The sequence below is a fragment of the Sphaeramia orbicularis genome, chromosome 21 (assembly GCF_902148855.1).
Source record: "Sphaeramia orbicularis chromosome 21, fSphaOr1.1, whole genome shotgun sequence".
Classification (NCBI taxonomy): Eukaryota; Metazoa; Chordata; class Actinopteri; order Kurtiformes; family Apogonidae; genus Sphaeramia; species Sphaeramia orbicularis.
In genome coordinates this window covers 50553861-50568458 of record NC_043977.1, presented here as the reverse complement: position 1 = coordinate 50568458, position 14598 = coordinate 50553861, and positions in this window count along the sequence as shown.

Genomic DNA, 14598 nt, shown 5'->3' with positions numbered 1-14598 from the left:
GTCCGGCCCACTTGAGATCATATTGGGGTGAATGTGGCCCCTGAACTAAAATAAGTTTGACATCCCTGCCCTAGACCTTACTTTATTTCGGCAGTAAATCTGTCCATTTGTGTGTTTCTTTACTCACTGCTGCTCTTTTCTGCTTTGTTTACCTCCATCTGATTCCAACAGAACTAGGGCAGATTTCTCAGACCCCTCCGTTCATAGTGTAGTCCTGGAAAATGTCCATTTGAAGGGTCAAACAGCCCTCCCCCTTAGCCCCTCCCCTCTGACTCATTGAGAATTGGGATACCCCTACCCCTTCACCTGAACATGCAAAATACAGGGGTAGCTGTAAGGGGGAGGGGCCAAGGGGTGAAATGGAATTGGGCCTTTGTGTTTCCTCTCAGCACACACCAGTACATGAAGAGTCTCCACCAGGGCCGATCCTATCCTGTCATATTAGGGTGGGCTGGTTGAAAGAACAGGTGGGCGCCTTAGCTGGTTTGTCCAGATAACAGCGAAGCCCAATAGTGTCCTGAAGGCTGACACTGTGAACTGTACTCCAGACACCACTGAAAAGAAGTGGTTTGGGTTTATTTAAGAATAAGATTCACTTTATTGATCCTGAAAGAGAAATTCTACTGTCAGGAAGCTCATCTGTGTTCATTTACTCTTTAATATAAAATAAAAATGATTTTAAAAGTTCTTCGTGCATATTTCTTTTCATTGGATCAGCTTGAAAAATAAAAGAATGAAAACTAAATGCTAATGAAATGAATTATTCTCACTGTGGCCAGAATTTATCCAAACAGAAGGCAGTCTGCTGTAGTTCAAACTCAGACTGAAAAGTGGCACAAATAGAACAACCACACAAACAACTGAAACTGGGACAAAAGGACAAATAAAAGAACAAAATCACATTTGTTCATATTTCACAAACCAAAAAAGTCTGAATCAAATTCAATCTGAAAAGTGACAAATGAAAAAGAAAACAACATATTTTTCTTTTTTCATCTAAAACCCTGAACTTTGGACTCAAATGTCAGTAGAACTATATCCATATAAACCAACAGGACTAAACTATTAGAATAATTAAAAGAATTTAGTGACAGATCATTTGCACCTCACTCGGATTTTGTCCCTTCACTGGACGACGATTGTGAGACTGTGTGTGTGTTTTATGGTGTTGCTTTAGTCAGTGTGTGCGTACATAAGGTGATGCTGCTGCAGTGGGCCGGCTGCTCTACAGGAGCCCAGAGCCCAAGAGCACATCAAAAAGTCACAGATACAGTGAAACTCTCATAGAGAGAATTGTGGTATTAAACAGAAACCTAGACAGGTGCAGCAGAGACCGAGGAGGGTGTGCCCCCCCCCCAGCTCAGAAACAGACCACAGACAGTGAGCTGCTGTATGACCGAATGAAATACAGGAAATACAAAACAATAATGATAACCAATCACTGATGGAATAGGGTGAGCTGTAGGCTGTAGCCCCGCCCATGCCTACCGCCAGCCTTAGTCTAAACCAATTTTACTGCTTCACTTCCTGTTTGTCACAGCCACTGCTGATTCCAGCTCTTTCATTGGTTCCACAGTCTGTCCATCAACTGCTGTTACACAATCCACTGACAAAACCTGTTCAACTCAACTTTTGGATTCAAATGATTAATATATGACTTTAATAACTACACATCAGCTCTCGATCAATGGGTTTTTAATTCAACCATCAATTATAAACTGAACAATAATCAGTTTAATTCAGTCTGGGTCGATTTCAGTCGATTCATTCATGATTCCTCCAGTTTGACTGATACTGCTCAACCTAAATGTGTCAGTTTCATCTTGTCGTTGTTCATTTACTGCTGTTCAATCATGTCATATATTTGTATGTGAACCTTCATCTGTGTCTCATGTGCTGCTTTGGTATTTAGACGACGTTTGTCAAAGTCAAAGCACAAACACAGTTCAGACAGATTTAGATCCAGCCTGATCAGCCTCAGTTTCCTGTTTGGTTCCTAATGTGGACATGTTTGATTTCTAATCCCAATATTGTCCTATTTTCATTTCTGTCCTTTGTGTTTTTTCCTGCAGGGCTCCTGTCTGAAAACAACACCACTTCAACAGGTACGAAATGCAGAAAGGAGGGATGTGAAATGGGTTGAAGCTGAACATCCTGGTTCAGGTGGTTTTCATCTGAACAAACTGGAGCCAATGCAGAGGATTCAGGAATGATGGGTTTACAGAAGCTCCACTGAGCACACTCAGCTCCTGTTCCTGACATTTGGACAAGTGTGGCTTTAAAGATCCACAAGTGAAGGAAACACTGACAAACAGGAGCAGACTGAGCCATTCAATTCACTGACTGAATGAATGAATGAGGGATGAACTGAGTCCGTTTGGACACAGAAAATCTGTCAGTGGGACTGAAAACACTGTTCACACATGGAAACCATATGTGGTCAAAAATCCAGTCCATGTGGTCTAGATGGTGTGTTGTGGTCCTGGACTGGACCCTGACTGGTCTGTCTTATTTCTACAGAGTCTGTCCACTTCAGGTTGGTGGGAGGAGCCAGTCGTTGTCATGGTGACCTGGAGATGAAACAACAGGATGGAAACTGGAAACCAGTGAATGGGTTATACTGGTACAGGAAGTTAGGAAACAGAGTTTGTGCAGAACTGGACTGTGGATCTGCAGTTTCAGTGAGAAGCAGACATGGGTATTCAGGTAAAGATAGTTGGTGGATCAGATTAGACTGTGATGAACCTGAACTGAGTGACTGTTTTACATCTGAAACATTTCTCTCTTCATCCCTGGAGTTGAATTGTGCAGGTAAGAGCATTAACACTGAACCCTAACCCTTCCACTGTCACTATGGGCTCCAGACTCTGTGGACTCTCAGATCCTGGTCGGTCCAAGACTTCAACTCAGATTTAATGTGAACTCACACAAACTGATCAATACAATCAATCAATAACATCCACGTCCACAAACAAACAGCTGATTGAACATTATGTCACACAGAAGAATCCAAATCAAACATATATGAATGTGAGTCCACTACAGTCCAGTAAAATCCACTATATAGTCCAAACCCCCAGACCCTGGTCTACTCCAGTCCACTAGAGTCCCTTAGAGTCCACTTCAGACTCTGGTTTTATTCCAGTCTTCTTCCATCTGTGTCCACAGACTCTGTCAGACTGGTCCATGGGTCCAGTGTGTGTTCAGGCAGACTGGAGGTCTGGTCTAACCAGTCCAGGTCCTGGTCCTCAGTGTGTGAAGGACACTTGGACCTTCATGGTGCCCAGGTGGTCTGTAGGGAGCTGGGCTGTGGGGCTCCAGGGCTCCTCCAGGGGGCGCTCTATGGAGAAGCAGAGGCTCCTGTGGTGCAGACGTTCCAGTGTGAAGGCCATGAGTCTTCTCTGCTGGACTGTGGAAGCTCATGGTCAGAGAACTGCTCATCTGGAACAGCTGTGGACCTTACCTGCACAGGTGGAGCTTTGACTGACACCAGCTTCTATCAGTTCACTCACTTTGATCTCATTTATTTTTCATTTGTATTTGATCAGATCCTGATGATGTCAGACTGGTGGGAGGAGCCAGTCACTGTAATGGTGAAGTAGAGATCAAACATCATGGAGAATGGAGATACCTGGAATATAGGTATGTTTTTGACCCCTGGACCCTAAAGGCAGCAGATGTCATATGTCGTCGACTGGACTGTGGATCTGCTGTTTCTTGGAGAGAATCTGATTCATCCAGTCCTTTGTGGCTCATCAGCTCCTCCTGTCTTCTCTCTACATCTGCACTGATGGACTGTGTGACAAGAGATGGGGACCCTGGCTCCCCCCTGTTCCTCACCTGTTCAGGTAAGTCTACTGATGATGGTCCTGATTCCGTCAGAGTTCTTCCATGAGTCCATTCAGGTGTGTTTTATCTGAGGGTGTACTTACACCAGGAAAGTCAGATAGTTCACTTGCTTTGGGCCAGACCAAAATTTTTTTTTATTTCTTTTTTTTTCCATTTTAGTGCGGTTCGCTTTCACACTGTACATTTTTGTAAGTGGACCAGACAGACAGAAATGAGCAGTGTAGATTAAAGCACGAAGTCCAAAGTGAAAGGAGAGAATCATGGAAATTTTGCGTGCTGTTTTTGTTGTCGTCATAGCGATACGGTTTTTACAGATGCAGATGTTTGGACAAATGTTTGAACAGCAAGAGTGTTTGATGCAACGTCAGGTTTACAATATTGTAGAATTCATTTCTCAACGATGAAGACACAGGGCAAGATGGCTCCACATTCAACACTAAAGGGCCTTTTATTGGTGTGTTCTTTGTTCTGCTGTTTTCTTTGAGGACATTGTGGCTCTGGTTGAACTGGTCCATGAGTCCTATTTAGTTCCTGTGTCACTAATGACTGACAGGAGGTTTTGAAAGATTAAAGATTGCCTTAATCTTTGATTTTAACATGGTGTTTCCTCCAAAGTTCAATGGTTTAGTTCATGTTCAACCCACATTTTGTCCACATTTCTGGAAGAAAAGCATTTGTTAAAATGCAAATTGACCTATTGTCAGTTTCTTTTCAGAAAATACGTGTTTCCTGCTTCTGTAAAAGTCCACTTTCCATCATTCGTCATATTTCCAAATGTTACGTGGTCAGTCGGGCCCATAAATTCAGATTTTCTGGTGAGAACTGAAAACCTTCTGCAGATGAATGTGAGAACACATCTGCACGGACATGGTTCTGCACAGGGAACGTGGAAGAAGATTTGAACATGCAGCTATTATTATTGTTAGTAGTATTGTGAAAAATTGCATATTTGATCCTTCTAATCATCTCTTTGGGTAACCAACCATTATTTATCTCTTATAATTGTAGTATTTATCACTGTGACAAGATACTGTATAGAACCGTCCTGTTACATATTATACTCTGTTCTTAAAAATGAACAGATGTGTTGTTAACTCTTTAAAACCTGTCGTGTATTCATTGGCACACCCTGTGCACATGCAGTTTGGATGGATGGAACTCTTTCACTTTTAAAACGACTGGAAAATTCCAACGGTTTCTGAAACCTGAGATGTTGCACTTTACAGGTTTTATTGGGTCATTACGGTCATTTCACTCAGGCCTGAACTAGAAGCTGGAAAAGAAGCCGTTTTAGCAGAATTAGAACATGCAGTAAATTGGAAATGACCAGATTTTGAATGTTTTAAGTGTTCTGGAAATGTGGGCAGTAAGACTAACTCGAAAGACATTTTCAAATTTTTTTCTAGTTGAAAATAATTTTAAAAATCCAAGTGGACCATTTTAGGCTGAGGGTTGAAAGGGTTAAAGAGTCCAACCTCACGTCTGTCCGGGGGCTTTTGTGTCTTTAAACATGTCTCTGTGTTGTTGTGGGTCCACAGACTCTGTCAGACTGGTCCATGGTTCCAGTCTGTGTTCAGGCAGACTGGAGGTCCGGTCCAACCAGTCCTGGTCCTCAGTGTGTGAAGAGGATTTAGACCTTAAAGATACCCAGGTGGTCTGTAGGGAGCTGGGCTGTGGGGCTCCTGGGCTCCTCCAGGGTATGCTCTATGGAGAGGGGGAGGCTCCAGTCTGGACCAGTGAGCTCCAGTGTGTAGGAAATGAGTCTGCTGTCCTGGACTGTAGAAGGTCCAGCTCTGCTGGGAAGACCTGCTCACCTGAAACAGCTGCTGGACTCACCTGTACAGGTACCAAGGGGGCATGGCTTTCATATGACAGTGTGTTTGTTGGACTCATGTCTTTGTGTCTCTGCTCAGATCCAGGTGGTGTGAGGTTGGTGGGACAGCCGAGCCGCTGTGCTGGCACTTTGGAGATCCAACAGCAGGGAAATTGGAGACCAGTAGAAAACGAGTATGAACGCTGGGACCTGAAGTCTGGATCTGTTGTGTGTCAACATCTGGACTGTGGATCAGCTGTTTCATTCAACAGAACAGATGATTCTAAAAACAGACCTGTGTGGTGGGTCTCAGTTCCCTGTGTAAAGCTGACATCTGGACTGAGGGACTGTGTTGGACCAGATGATCCCTTGGGTCTCTCATCTGGTGTGCACGTCGTGTGTTCAGGTACAAACGGGCACAAACTGTGTCTGAACTGAATTCTCAGTGACCAGATGGTTCTGATTCTGGCGTTTAAAGTTACATCTAATAGATCTTTTCATTTCATCAGTTGATTATTTTCTCAGTTCATTGTTTTTTCTGTCAAATGTGTCAAATATTGACCTTTGACCTTTCTAACGTCCAGATCCCAAATGAACGTCTTCATTTGGACCAGATGAGGCTGAGAACAGAAACATATTTCCCATTAGTCTCATTTAGGACAAAAGGACCAAATGTTGACATGACTCTAAAACCACCACGTTTGTCATTTTTTTACCCATAATGCCTTTGAAGGTCACCTGTGCTCTAAACGACACATTCCTCCATGTTTTCATTGGTCAGTGTTCATCACATCCCAAACTCATGTGGATCAGATCCATCTGTGTCTCTGAGGAGGATGGATTCTCTGACTGGTTGTTTGTGCTCATGTGTGCTGGTTGGTCCAATCATGTCTCTGTGTGTGGACAGATCTGCTGCCTCAGCCCAACATCTCCCTGTCTGACGGGGTCTTTGAGGTCTACCAGCAGGGGTTCCGGGTGCTCATGGGCTCCGACTTCACCATCACATGCTCCATCCAACCACAGTACCCAGGAGGCTCCTTCCAGCTGATCTCCAACACCAAGAAGCCACTGAACCTCACCCTGCCAGCTGCCAATCACTCCGCCCACTTCCTGTTGTCTGCCATGGGCTACGCCCACCGAGGGGACTACACATGTGTTTATCATGTGGATGTTTATAACCACAGCTTCTCGTCGTCTCAGAGCCCCGCCCTCTATCTCACTGTTGGAGGTAATGTCAGGACAATCACACACAAAACACCCACAATGCATCAGTAACAGTCACATGACCATGTTCCACAACATTCCCAGTGAGCAGAGTGAACAGGTGTGAGCAGAACCACATTGGTTGAAGTGAGATCAGGTAAACCCGGTCCAGTTGAACCTGTCAGAGACTGGGCTGAACCAACAAACACTCCTTTAATCTGAGCTCAGTTCAAACCACAGTTGAGTTTAAACCCAGGTTTAAAACCAGTCCATCCAGTTGAATGTGAAGCCCAGTTAGTGTCCACAGTTCAAGGTGCATCTGTACATGTGTCTGTGTGGTCCACATGTCCAGGGTCTAGAGGGGTTCACTGGTATCACTCAGTCTATGAGCTGCAACAGATGGAGGTCTGGACCAACACAGTTGGACACATGCACTGGAGTCCAATCTGTCCAGTAGGACGAGTCCACTTCAACAACATCAACCAACACTTTGAAGTCAACTTCAGCTCAGAACTCAACTCTGGTATCTACAAACCAGTCCGACTAAAACCTGTGTGTCTGAGTCTGAAGGTCCACAATGTCCACAGATTAAAGTCCAACCCAAACTGGTCTGTATCTGACCAGTTGGAGACATTGGTCCTGTTTTGTCATTCTGTCTCGTGTGTCCACAGAGACACATTCTGTCTGAAAAACACAAACATCTGAACCAGGATTTTATTCGTACTAGTTCAGATCTGTCCATTGGATAATTACTGCACTGACCCATGGCTTTGAGCGGCAACAAGCAATTTAAGACCAACTGAGGCAACCAGCAACTTCTCATTTCTTAAACAACTGTGAGATAAAACATGTCCTGTGGTTGTGGAACAGATGAAACTGTTTCAGAGGCGTCCAATCATTGGCCTGAAACAAGAAGGAAAAGAAGGACAAGCTGAAATATATAAAACCGGGATAAACTGTCCATCATGCCTAGTGCCTCTAGTACAGGCCTGTGGGGTCAGTGTTCTGATGTGGACTTGGTTCAGTGGGTCAGGTCTTGGTTCCATATACTGGTTTCATTAGATGAGGTCATCACCATTGCCTTCCACCCCTGGTAGGGTATAGGCCACGTACAAGTGAACTCCACCTTTATCCTTGTGAACTCCTTCCATGATAACTTCATTGTGCGTATGTGGTTTTCTACACACTGGTTCCAGGTTTGGCGTGGTCTTCCCCTGCCTCCTGTTCCCTGTAGGTTCCACTCTAGTGCTTGTCTTGTGATGTCATTGCCCGGGTTTCTGAGGGTCTGTTCAGTCCTTGTCTATTTCCACAGTCCGATTTCTTCTTCAACTGGATTCTGTTCACTTCTGTCCCACAGTTCTTCATTTGACACCTTGTCTTGCCATTTCATCTTAAGGATTGTTCTCATGCATCCGTTGTTGTGAGTCTGGACTTTGTCCAGGACTGTCTTTGTGTCTTCCATGTTTCACAGCGACGTAACAGAACTGATTTCACATTTGAATTTAAAGCTGTATCTGTGTGTGTTGTGAGGTCTTTGTGTCTTTCCAAACTTGTGTCCAGTGGGTGAATGCTGTTCTTGCTTTACTGATTCTTGCTCTTATATGAGCTTCTGCTCTGCCTTGTTTGTCGATGATACTCCAAAGGTTCGAGTCTTCCAGGTATCTTTTATCCACTGTGACAGAATTACTTGATATTTTGTCCAACTGAAGAACTCTGGACTTTCCTGGATGTATGTGTGGGCTGTAGGTTCAGTTCATCTGTCTTTGTTTGCATCTGTACATGTGTATGAGACAGTCAGGCAAGACCGTCCACAAAGTCTAGGTCATCCAGTTGTTACCAGAGTGTCCATTGGAGACCATTTTGTCTTCCTTTGGTCGGTTCCTTCACGATCCAATCAACTGCCAGGATGAAAAGAATTCTTGTGGTCCTCCTGTCTGTACGTGGACAGGTTGTGACAGTTGTCCTTTCTGTGCAGTTGGTTCCCTGGTCCATGGTCTTCACAACATTGACTAGTTTCTCTGGTATTCCGTAGTGTCTCATGAGTTTCCAGAGTGTGTTTCCAGAGGACTGGTTTATGCTATCAAATGCGTTTTGACAGTGGTTGAAGTTGACTAATACAGGCAGGTTCCACTCTACAGACTGTTCAACGATGATCCACTGGGTGCTCTTTGATCAACACCTGACCTGTTCTGGTCAAATCCAGCCTGGTTGTCATAGAGCTTGTCCTCTGCCACTTGTTTGATCCTCTCTGATAAAGTTCTATTGAAAATCTTTCCAGGTGTGGACTAGAGTGTTCTGCCTCTGTAGTCGTTCCCTTTGCTTTGGTCTTCCTTCTTTGGTAACTTGTCCAGGTGTCCTTCCTTCCGTCCTTCCTTTGGTATTTCTTCGTTGTCTTCAAACACATGTTCCATGGGCATTGTTTTAAAGGTTGTTTCTATTGTGTTTCAGACTCGGTGACAAATCTGATCATCAGGGTTGTGGTCCTCATCCCGGCTCTGCTCATATTTGATATTTGCCTCTTCTTCTTCTATAAGGTACGTTCACATCTTTCCCCAGTGGATCCATTGGACTTCAGACTGAGTCACACACACAGGAGTCTGAACTGGACATGTGTGCTGCCATGTTTTTTCCAGGTCTCCGTGAAGCGGATCTGAATGAAGGCGGAGACAAACACAATGAGAGTTCTGGAAGAAACATCCCATTTGTAGAGTCCCAGTTGTTCAGTGTGAGTCCAGCTGATATTTGGATCGGCTCAACAGTTTCACAGCTGAACCAATAAACGCCTTCATTCTGTTCTGATGCTTCACCATCCATCAACGTCTCAGCTTCTATTCAGAGTTTATACGCATGTAAATACGACTTCATTCTGATCATATTCTGACTTGTTTTTGAAAATAGTTTTTGCTCAGAATAGTCCAAAGAGTTCTTCACTCTGTGTATGATGCTTTTATTAAAACAGCAGAACAACATTTATCCTGTAATATGACTTTTTATGTGTAAAATAAATAAATAAAGACTTTGATTCCCTGGGCATGATCCTAAATCTCCATCCATGGTTGACTGAAGAATTGAATTGTGGGTAAATCTGGAAGATCACCAAAGCCACATCCAGATGAGGTTCCATTTCATCAGGTCCAACATGAACCAGAGTTTTTGGTGCTTTGAGTGGACCACCGTTTTCTGTCCTACATTCATTGTTCAGTCTTAATGTTTATTGTGTTTTGTTTGTGCGTTACATATTTACTCTGCCGTCTGTGAAGAAGCTCCTGATTTTGACTTTAGATTGATGCTTCCTGTGTAAATTCCACCATTTCTCCAACTTTGGACTGAATGGAAACACCATTGTTTGTCCACCGACGGACCAACCTTCTGAGATTGGATCTGATCAATCTATCACCACTTGGAAATGGAAACGGAGAAAAGCTTCTGTTTGTGTTTTATTGGAGTTTTATTTGATCTGTGAGTCAATAAAAGTCTGTAATAAATGAATCTGATCATTTCAATAAAAACAGGATTTGATTGGACGGTTGTTGTTTGATTGACACAGTTTTGACATTGATTTGATTGATGGTCCTGATAACAGACATCTAAGTCTAAATAATACAGACTGAAAAGGTCAATGAAATCCAATTCCTTGGAGTAACTTGACAAAAGAAGTGAAGTTGGAAGACATAGAACCCACATTAAAGTTCAAATATCAGAATATTAGGAATTATTGGTAAAGTCATAGAATTACTGAACCCAAGTCCCTTCTATCTGTGTTTTTTCTATCTGTTGCATTTCTATCTGTTGTATCTCTATATGTTGCATGTCTGTTGTATTTCTGTGTGTTGTATTTCTATCTGCTGTATGTCTTTCTGTTGTATTTCTCTGCTGTTTTTGTATGTATTGAGTTCAGATGCAAAAACTGATAAACACCATTTCTGATGAAACTGACCTACGTGTACTGCAAGACAGCTGACGCTGCCTTTGTTTTGGATCTGAAATCAGACTGCTCGCAAAAGCTGATAACGACCCTGTATTTCCACCGTCAAAATGACGTGTCGTCGCAGAAACCAACGGAAAAATGCCGTCAGCGTAATTTCACGTACGCCGACAAATCCATTCAGCCAATCCGTGTGCGCAATGCCCACAACGTAATCAAACATGGTCCATTTACTTAGTTATAGTATTTCGGGTCGTGGAGCGAATATTCACCTACGTAAAGCTTAAAATCACGAAAAATAATGGATGAAGTTGATGAAATGGATGAGCCAGTAATGCGGTCGCCAACTGGACGCAAGAGGAAGCGTCGTCCAGAAGATTCTGCATGCTCTGTGGCGAAGAAAGGACGACACAGTGGACTCGGTAAAACTCCTAGCATAGCATGTGTACATAACAAGCATGATTTATGCATGGCATCAACACTAACAGAGGCTGAAGTGATTCACCTACATGAACGGCTGTATTCTAGCCAGGACAAGGTGAAGCAGGATGCTATACTGCTGTCGTATATGACGATCCAGAAAGTTAAGCGACGTAGGTGAAAGGTGCATGATCCAGCAAAGCAGAAGAACCGGGAAATTGATGTTAAGTACAGTGTGCTCAGGGAAAACAAAGACAAGGTTCCAGTGTGCAAGGCATCTTTCCTGAGTATTTTTTGTGAGTATTATTGTACTATTGTATTCTCTGAGTCCTGAGAAATGTTTGCATCAACTTTGTCATATTTTTGTCAGCAGTTAATAAGGTTATGGTTAGGGTTATGGTTAGGGTTCTGTTTGTTTGTCCCTCATAATGACCTCCCGATTGCCATACAACTTTTGCTCTCTGGGGTCTAAAAAGACCCCAGCTGGTTTGAGTGTTATTTATTAAATATGGTATAAACTTGAAACCAGGCTGTGTTACACCTGTGGGAATTCAGTCCAATCCAATCCATTACCACAACTTTTTCCTTTTTTTTTTTTTTTTTTTTTTTTTTTAATTTAGGGCCAATAGGCCTTGTTTACATAAAAATACACCATTAAAAAATAAAATTTAAAGAAAGTTTTTTTGTTTGTTTTTTTATTTAAATGTTTCATTTATTACAGAGTGGCATATGTTACATTCTAGTGAAGTTGCTGTTTTTGAATTTAAATTTTTTTAATGGCAGCAAATAATCACACTCTTTGTCCTCTAGGGTTGAAAAACACCCCAGCTGGTTTCAGTGGTATTTGAAACCTATGCTCTAATTTTCAGATAACTCTGTTACACCATTATTCAGTCAAACTACTTTAAATTTATTTTAATAAGAGTATAGTATGGAACAACCTAAATTATTTTCAGACCATTTGAAGAATAAAAACCTTATTTTCACTGCAAAAGATTTCAGTGGGTTCTAAAAACATCCCGGGACATTATGAGGGTTATAAGAAATCAGCATTTTATTCATGATCTCTTCTTTTGTAATTTCAGGTGTTGGTAAAGATCGTGTAGCTAATATTGCTAAGTACTGGTACCAGAAAGGAATAGCCCGTCCTGAGAACCGTGGAGGTGCACGGAAGGTAGTGGAAAATAATGAAAAGAGAGCAGCTGTGCAGAAGCATACTGAAACATTCAAATGCCGTGCAAGCCATTATGCATGTCGTGGTGCTCCTGGCCGGAAGTACCTCCCATCAGATCTGAGCGTCGCCAAGATGCACCAGTTGTTCTGCGAGCATAATGATGCTCAGATATCGTATGCCCTCTACTACAGTGTGTTTTCATACGACTTCAACCTGGGGTTTGGTCACCCAGCTAAAGACATCTGCAGTGCCTGCATGAAGTTCTCCCTGCAGCTTAAGGATCCAGAACTGTCAGATGAAGAGGAATGTACTGCTTCTGCAATGTACCTGCTTCATCGTTGCAGGCCACGCAAGTTCTATGACCTTCTCAACGCAGTTGGTGACACCTGTACTGTGTGTTTTGATATTATGGAGAACCTCGTACTCCCCAAGTCTCCAATTGGGCAAACTTACTACTCAAGGCAGCTTTACATGTATGTTTTTGGTGTTGTTCGTCACCGTGGGCGAGGCCAGCCACAAGGGAAGGAGGACATTCATCTGTTTGTGTGGCTGGAAAATCAGAACAGAAAGGACAGCAACATGGTGGCATCTGCCCTCCAGCATTATCTTGGTACTATCATGCAGGATGCACTTTCTCAGTTTGAAACACTGCGGTTGTTTTCTGATTCCTGCTATGGGCAAAACAAAAACATCAACGTTTTGACCATGCTGTTTTCATTAAGGAAGAAGAAATTTAGAAACCTGAAAATTGAGTATTACTTCCCCATACGTGGCCATAGCTTCCTCCCTGCTGACCGTGTTTTTGGAGGATTGGACGGGACATTCGCAAGCAAGAAACTATTCTGCTTCCGTCAGAGTACATTGATATTTTACAGAAGCATGGAAATGTTCATGTCTATGGAACTGATTGGACTTGCTATGATTTCAAGTCTGCCGTCACAGTCCACTGTTTATCTTCCCAATCATTCAAGATCAGTGATGCTAGGGTGCTTATGATTGATGGGGACAAACTTGGATTCAAGCCAGTCTACAGCCTTAATAATAATAATAATAATAATAATAATAATAATAATAATACATTTTATTTATAAGCGCCTTTCAAGACACCCAAGGACACTGTACAACAAGATAAAACAAACAATCCATAAAATACAAAGAAATAAACAGATTAAAACAAATAATTACTATATATAGAAATGAAGTAGTAGAATGGAGATTAGAGCTTATGGGGGGTAGGCTATTCTGAAAAGGTGAGTTTTGAGTCTGGATTTGAATGTGGGGAGAGAGTCACAGTTACGGATGGATGGTGGGAGGGAGTTCCAGAGCTGAGGAGCAGAGTGGCTGAAGGCTCGGCCTCCCATGGTGCTGAGACGGACAAGGGGCACGGTGAGATGGGTAGAGGAGGAGGACCTGAGGGAACGGACTGGAGTGGCGACATGGAGGAGGTCTGACAGGTACTGAGGGGCGAGATTGTGGATGGATTTAAATGTGTACAGGAGGAGTTTGAATTCAATTCTCTGTTTGATTGGGAGCCAGTGTAGTTCCTGGAGGATGGGGGTGATGTGGTGGTAGGAGGGGGTTTTGGTGATAATGCGGGCGGCAGAGTTGTGGACCAGTTGGAGCTTATGGAGGGACTTTTGGGGAGACCAAATAGGAGGGAGTTACAGTAGTCAAGGCAGGAGGTTACGAGACTGTGCACAAGAATAGAGGTGGTATGGGGGGTGAGGGAGGGGTGAAGACGGTTGATGTTGCGCAGGTGGAAATATGCAGACCGGGCGACGTTATTGATGTGGGATTTGAAAGACAGTAGGCCATCGAGGATGACACCCAGACTCTTAACCTGAGGTGAGGGGCAGACTGAGGAGCTGTCGATAATGAGGGAAAAGGTGTTGGTTTTGGAGAGAGTGGATTTTGTGCCAATGAGGAGCATTTCTGTTTTATCACTATTGAGTTTCAAGAAGTTGGAGGTGAACCAGAGTTTAATTTCAGAGAGGCAGGAGGTGAGGGAGGAGGGTGGGAGTGTGGAGCAAGGTTTGGTGGTGAGGTAGAGCTGGGTGTCATCCGCGAAACAGTGAAAATGGATATTAAATTTTCTGAAAATATTGCCAAGGGGGAGAAGGTAAATGATGAAAAGAAGGGGCCCCAGGACTGAGCCCTGGGGCACACCTGAGGTAACTGGGGTGGGATTTGACCTGAAGGATTTGAGCTGAACGA